Here is a 6,243-nt window from a genome sequence, read left to right on the forward strand (position 1 = left end):
GATACATTACAATATTGCATTACTTCCTAAAATGTATCTAATTACGTTTCTTAGTTACTTTTTATGGATGCATTACTTTTGCTTTACTTTTTTTTTTCATCTGGGCTGGGTTTGCTTGTTTGTTTTGAATATAAAATTTATATCTTTGGCAAATGTATAAGCCTTTTCATATGACTAAAAATGACAGAAGGAAAAATAAATAAATAAAAGTAGAAATAAATAAATGCATGCAAAAATACAGAAATAGCCATTCATATTACCAAAATGTATTTATTTTCACTATTATTTCTGCATTTATTTATTTATTTATTTCTACTTTTATTTATTTATTTATTTTTCCTTCTGTCATTTTTAGTCCCTTCATATTTGCTTGTTTGTTTTGAATATAAAAAGTTATATTTTTGGCAAATGTATAAGGCACGTCTGTACAGTAGAGGGCGCTGCTCAAACAAACCTTTCAGCTTTCAGTTCAACACTCTTCAGCAATTAAAAAAAGAAAGGAAAGGTTGAATTGGATCATCGAAGGTCAGCAGCAAAGATGCTGGTTAATAAAATGGAATTAAATACATATTTGTGTTTGCATCATATTCTGAGTTTGCTTTGGCTGATTTTATTCATTTTGAGGAATACTAAATCTGTTTTGTGAATACATGTTGACATTTAGTCTAGAATTACAGTAAGATCATGCTCACACAGCACCTCTGCACTCACTCCTGATTCCTCTCAACAGCTGTAAAATTAAAAAGTAATGCGTTACTTTACTAGTTACTTGAAAACTGTTTTATAATTAATGATTAATGCGTTACTTTACTAGTTACTTGAAAATAAAGAACCTTTAGTGGTTCTTCATGGAACCAGTGATGCCAATAACCATCTCCCATGTTTTAGGATTATATTTTTCTGCCTTTCTTTTAAAAATAAAGGTTCCAAAAGGGTTTCCAGAATTTTTGGTTCCTTAAAGAACCTTTCAGAGAACGGTTCTAAAAGTAACCGTTTTTTTTTCCAGATTTTCTTCATTTTAATAATCTTTTTCCACGTGATGCCAATAACCATCAGCACTCTTAAAAAATAAAGGTTATTTTAGTAACTTCCGGTACTAAACTGACTGGTTGGTTTAATGATCTGATGTTTAATAATCTTGACTGCTGAAGTTCATCCTTCATGGAGCCACAGTTCTAAGCCGTCACATATTTCAGATTGATAAATAGCTGGTCTGGGATCCGGTTCTTCTAGACCATGTCCATTATGAGGTGAGAAGGTGTAAGAGCTGATCTGAGATCTAATGTGTCTTTAGTGAAGCCTTTGGCACTATCTAACAAACATCTTGAAGGTGAAGCTCTTCTGCATCTTGATCATATTTCAGCAGATGTCTTTTCTATGCGGTTAACGGGAAATCAGATGCAGATCATGTTATCTCACTTCACTCTGTCGATATGTGCACCTGTTTATTAGCTCCTAAATCTAATTCTGAGGTTCCAAACCAGCTCATATGCTAAGAATTAAATTGGTCCAGCTGAAGCTATTCTAAGATCACTGTCAAAGTTCTTGCAGTCTACAAGATTTCAGTCTCCTTCTGGTTCCTGAAGAAAGCTTGAGGACTGTGTTTCATTGTACTTTGTGCTAAGAATCACATCCAGAATTTCTGTAAAGTATAAAGTAAAACTGCATTAAAAAGTCCATTGCTCCGGTTTCAAATCTTCAGACACATTACAAATGTGTGAATGTGATAGATTCATTCATTCAACCAATTTGCTCAAAAACATGGAATCAATCAGAAACAAAACAAGAAATGAGTGAGTCATAGAATCATTCACTCAACCGATTCCTTTAAAAACATGGAATCAATCAGAAACAAAACATGAAGCGAGTGAGTCATTGAATCATTCACTCAACCAATTCCTTCTAAGACATGGAATCAATCAGAAACAAAACAAGAAACGAGTGAGTCATTGAATCATTCACTCAACCAATTCCTGATTTGCCATGGAATCAATCAGAAACAAAACAAGAAATGAGTGAGTCATAGAATCATTCACTCAACCGATTCCTTTAAAAACATGGAATCAATCAGAAACAAAACATGAAGCGAGTGAGTCATTGAATCATTCACTCAACCGATTCCTTCAAAAACATGGAATCAATCAGAAACAAAACAAGAAGCGAGTGAGTCATTGAATCATTCACTCAACCAATTCCTTCAAAAACATGGAATCAATCAGAAACAAAACAAGAAGCGAGTGAGTCATTGAATCATTCACTCAACCGATTCCTTCAAAAACATGGAATCAATCAGAAACAAAACAAGAAATGAGTGAGTCATTAAATCATTCACTCAACCGATTCCTTCAAAAACATGGAATCAATCAGAAACAAAACAAGAAATGAGTGAGTCATTGAATCATTCACTCAACCGATTCCTTCAAAAACATGGAATCAATCAGAAACAAAGCAAGAAACGAGTGAGTCATTGAATCATTCACTCAACTGATTCCTTCTAAGACATGGAATCAATCAGAAACAAAACAAAAAGCGAGTGAGTCATTGAATCATTCACTCAACCGATTCCTTCAAAAACATGGAATGAATCAGAAACAAAACAAGAAACAAGTGAGTCACTAAATCATTCACTCAACCGATTCCTTTAAAAACATGAAATCAATCAGAAACAAAGCAAGAAACGAGTGAGTCATTGAATCATTCACTCAACCAATTCCTTCTAAGACATGGAATCAATCAGAAACAAAACAAGAAACGAGTTAGTCATTGAATCATTCATTTTAATGATTTGCTCAAAACACTTATCCATTCAGAAGTCTTTATGAGCGAGTCATTGAATCATTCATTCAAATGATTCCTTCACAACATTGATTCGTTCAGGAAGTAAACATGCTACTGTGTGTTTCTGAGTAACTCAGAGATGTTAATTCTCAAGCTGCTTTGTTTGGGACTGCTGTATTATCTCTGACAGATCAAACTGGGAATATTGTGTCTGAAATGTAAGTTCCTGCATATGAACATCTTGTTTATTAAGCAGCAGCAAGATTTTGTGTTTGATGTTGTCTATTTTTTTGTGTGTTTTGTTGTTTGTTATTTTGTTGTTTCTGTGTTAGTAAGTTTATTTTTTTTGTGTAAATTTATGTTTTTATTTTGTTCTGCTTTATATCGAACTGAACCACACAGACTTTCCTATGGAATCTTTGCCATTTAGGAAATCAATACAGCAGCACGAAAGGTTGCAGAGACCAGACTTTCCTCACTTTCCTCTTTCTTTGTGAGCATTAACTTTTCTCCGTTGTCTCAGAAGAATCAAATAGTACTCATGAGAAATAATGAGTCAATAATTGTAATTTAACAAGAGTTTGGTGGTGTAAATGTATGAGGATAGCAATGAGAATTATTTGAGTTTATATTGAGATTTTGATGATGTCAGATCTTCTCCATTTCGTCTCATTGCTGTCTGAGAGAAACTAAGTTGAGACATGAAAATCTATTTTAAAAGTGCATGTGAATTATTAACAAACTGTAGTCTGTTTCTGACTCGAAATTACATGACAAAAATTACATTAGGTAATTTAATCGGACTACTTTTTGATTACTTTCAGATAACTTCTGACCCAACTCGTTTATCATATTGATTTATGTAGGATATTATTCTACCATATTAATATTATAATGTTAAGAGGATGGGAGTATGTTTATTTTTTTTGTTTTTTGATTTTACATTAAACATTACGTTACGTCAAGGTTTTCCAGACTGGCATTTGTGAGATTAATGAAAAACGAACCATTTTTTAAAAAAAATTTAAAATAACAATCAAAATAAAACACTTACTAAAAAGATGAAATATTTTATTTGTTTACCTGCGTGTCATGTGACCATTAACCAGCGTCAGAGAACCATGAGCATGCAAATGTGTAACATAATTATTAATTTACAATCTAAATATTCCAGGTGGAATAGTTTCGGTTGACAAAAAAAAAAAAAAAAAAAAAAAAAGTTTGGGAATTTAAAATGTAATATAATCTAATAACCAATAATTAATCTTTTGAATCTGATTATGTCATCCAGATTACATGTAATCAGTTAGTTCCCAGCTCAACAGTTCTCAAAATATGCATTGGCAAAACTAGTCTAAAACCAAAAACCATTTTAAGTTCTACTTTTTAATTTGAATTAAAATTCAGTGCATCCTGTTTGCTGCTTGAGTTTAAATGCACTTCAAATTTAGGCACTGCATTGGAATCTCGTTCTCAATTCAGTTCTAAATTGAAAAAATAAATAAGACAGAAGGTCGAAATGTCTCGATTTGCTCTCCATTTAGTCTCTTTGCTGTCTGAGAGAAACTAAGTTGTGAAGATAACTTTATGATGTTTTTTCTGTGGCTGTGATGATCTTCTCTTCAGATCTAAGCGCATCTGAAGTTATTTTAGCAGGTCTCGAAGCGTTTCGGTGTATTTTTATGAATTCTCCGATATCCCCCTGACAGAAAGCCTCCAGACCGTTATACTTCATGAGTAATAAATAATCTCTTTAGCCATGACTGAGCCAAGATAAAAATGAATTGCTTTCATCGGTTACCCATCATGCCGTGAGACCCCGGGCGTCCCTGACATGAATGATGTCACCGTCTCTTAACTTCACCTGTAGGCTGCGGTAATTACAGCCCTCTGGCTCCGTCTTCCCCAGTTTTCATGCAGAGGAGTCACGCTGAACCAAATCTGTACTCCGGATAAAAATCTGATCCTACCAATAAAATGAGCTTTTTTTTGGGGTTCATAATGTCTGAAGCCATGAAATCTCGAGTCAGAGCTTTAATGCACCAAGAGCAATAAATGCACACTTTAATGCACTATTTTACAGGATAAGTCTCTCTTCCGTCTTTTGTTTTCAAGGCACACCACTGCCATTTACAGCTGAACTCACAAAGACTTGACAGCTTGAAGTGAATTTGAATTGAGGAGGCGAGCAGGATGCAGATCTGAAATTCAGAATTCAGGAAGCAGAATTCTAGAGTAATCTCTCTTACAACGTTTTTTTTATAAAGAGATCTGAAAACTGTGTTGATTCCGTAAAAAATGTGTTGGTGTAAATTATTGCATTTAGGTGAATAAAAGCAGATTTGACCATTCCTTCTGATTAGAAGAACTAGTTTTGATGCCTGTTAATTTAGTTTGAATAAATAACTTTAAAGGCATAGTTATTAAAATTAATGGTAAAACTTTTATGTAAGGTTCCATTTAGTAACATTAGTTAAAAAAAAACCTTCTGAATCATTTATTGGTTTTATTTAATGTTAATTTTAACATTAAATAAATAAAAATCTATTAACATTAGGAAATAAACTTGAGCAAACAGTTGCATTTTTATTAACTAACAATAAAAACTGTAACAAATATACAGTATGGCTCAGTGTTAGTTAATGCATTAACGAATGTTAACTAATGAGACTCTGTTTCTTCTGTTGTGTGACTGAGCTTAATGTCTTGAATTGTATTTAAGTACATTTCTCCTCCTGTCATTCTGATTTAAATTAACGATTGTGAACGACTTTTCATCCTGAGACTCACATCATGTGATTGTCCAATAATTATTGACCGTGTTTTAAAGGTCAGCTGCAAACGGGGTCAAAGTTGAGCTTTGAGCGTCACGTTTCAACATTTGTGCATTCAGTAGACGTCACTGACAGCGTGTTTGAGGCTGTTCTGGGTCACATTATTGCAATGAATATGAGTTATATGACAGATATGGATCAGAATTTATTGGTAACAGTTTGTCTTGAGACTTGAATTGATTATTTGAGACGTGAGCATGTGTGTGTGTGTGTGTGTGTGATCCTGTGTCATATTTTCACATATTAGTTCAACTGAATAAGACTCTTGTGTGTGTGTTATTAGACTCTTAAAAAATGCTGGGTTGTTTCAACACAACTTTGGGTCAAATATGGACTAACCCAACTTTTGGGTTAAAAATGTAATGTAAAAATTTAACCCAACAGCTGGGTTTGTCCATATTTGACCCAAAATTTAGTTTGAAACAACCCAGCATTTTTTAGTGTGTAAAAAACATTTGACTGATGAAGTTCAGGTACAGTATGTGTTTATAATTATCCACCTTATTTTTAATGCAACCATTGTAACTTATTTTGTCTGTTTTACAAAAACAGTCCATTATGCTAAAACCATAAAGACATACAATTGTTTTCATTTTACCATTTACTGTACTTTATTCTTCTTCTAATTATT

The sequence above is a fragment of the Cyprinus carpio genome, chromosome A6 (assembly GCF_018340385.1).
Source record: "Cyprinus carpio isolate SPL01 chromosome A6, ASM1834038v1, whole genome shotgun sequence".
Taxonomy (NCBI): domain Eukaryota; kingdom Metazoa; phylum Chordata; class Actinopteri; order Cypriniformes; family Cyprinidae; genus Cyprinus; species Cyprinus carpio.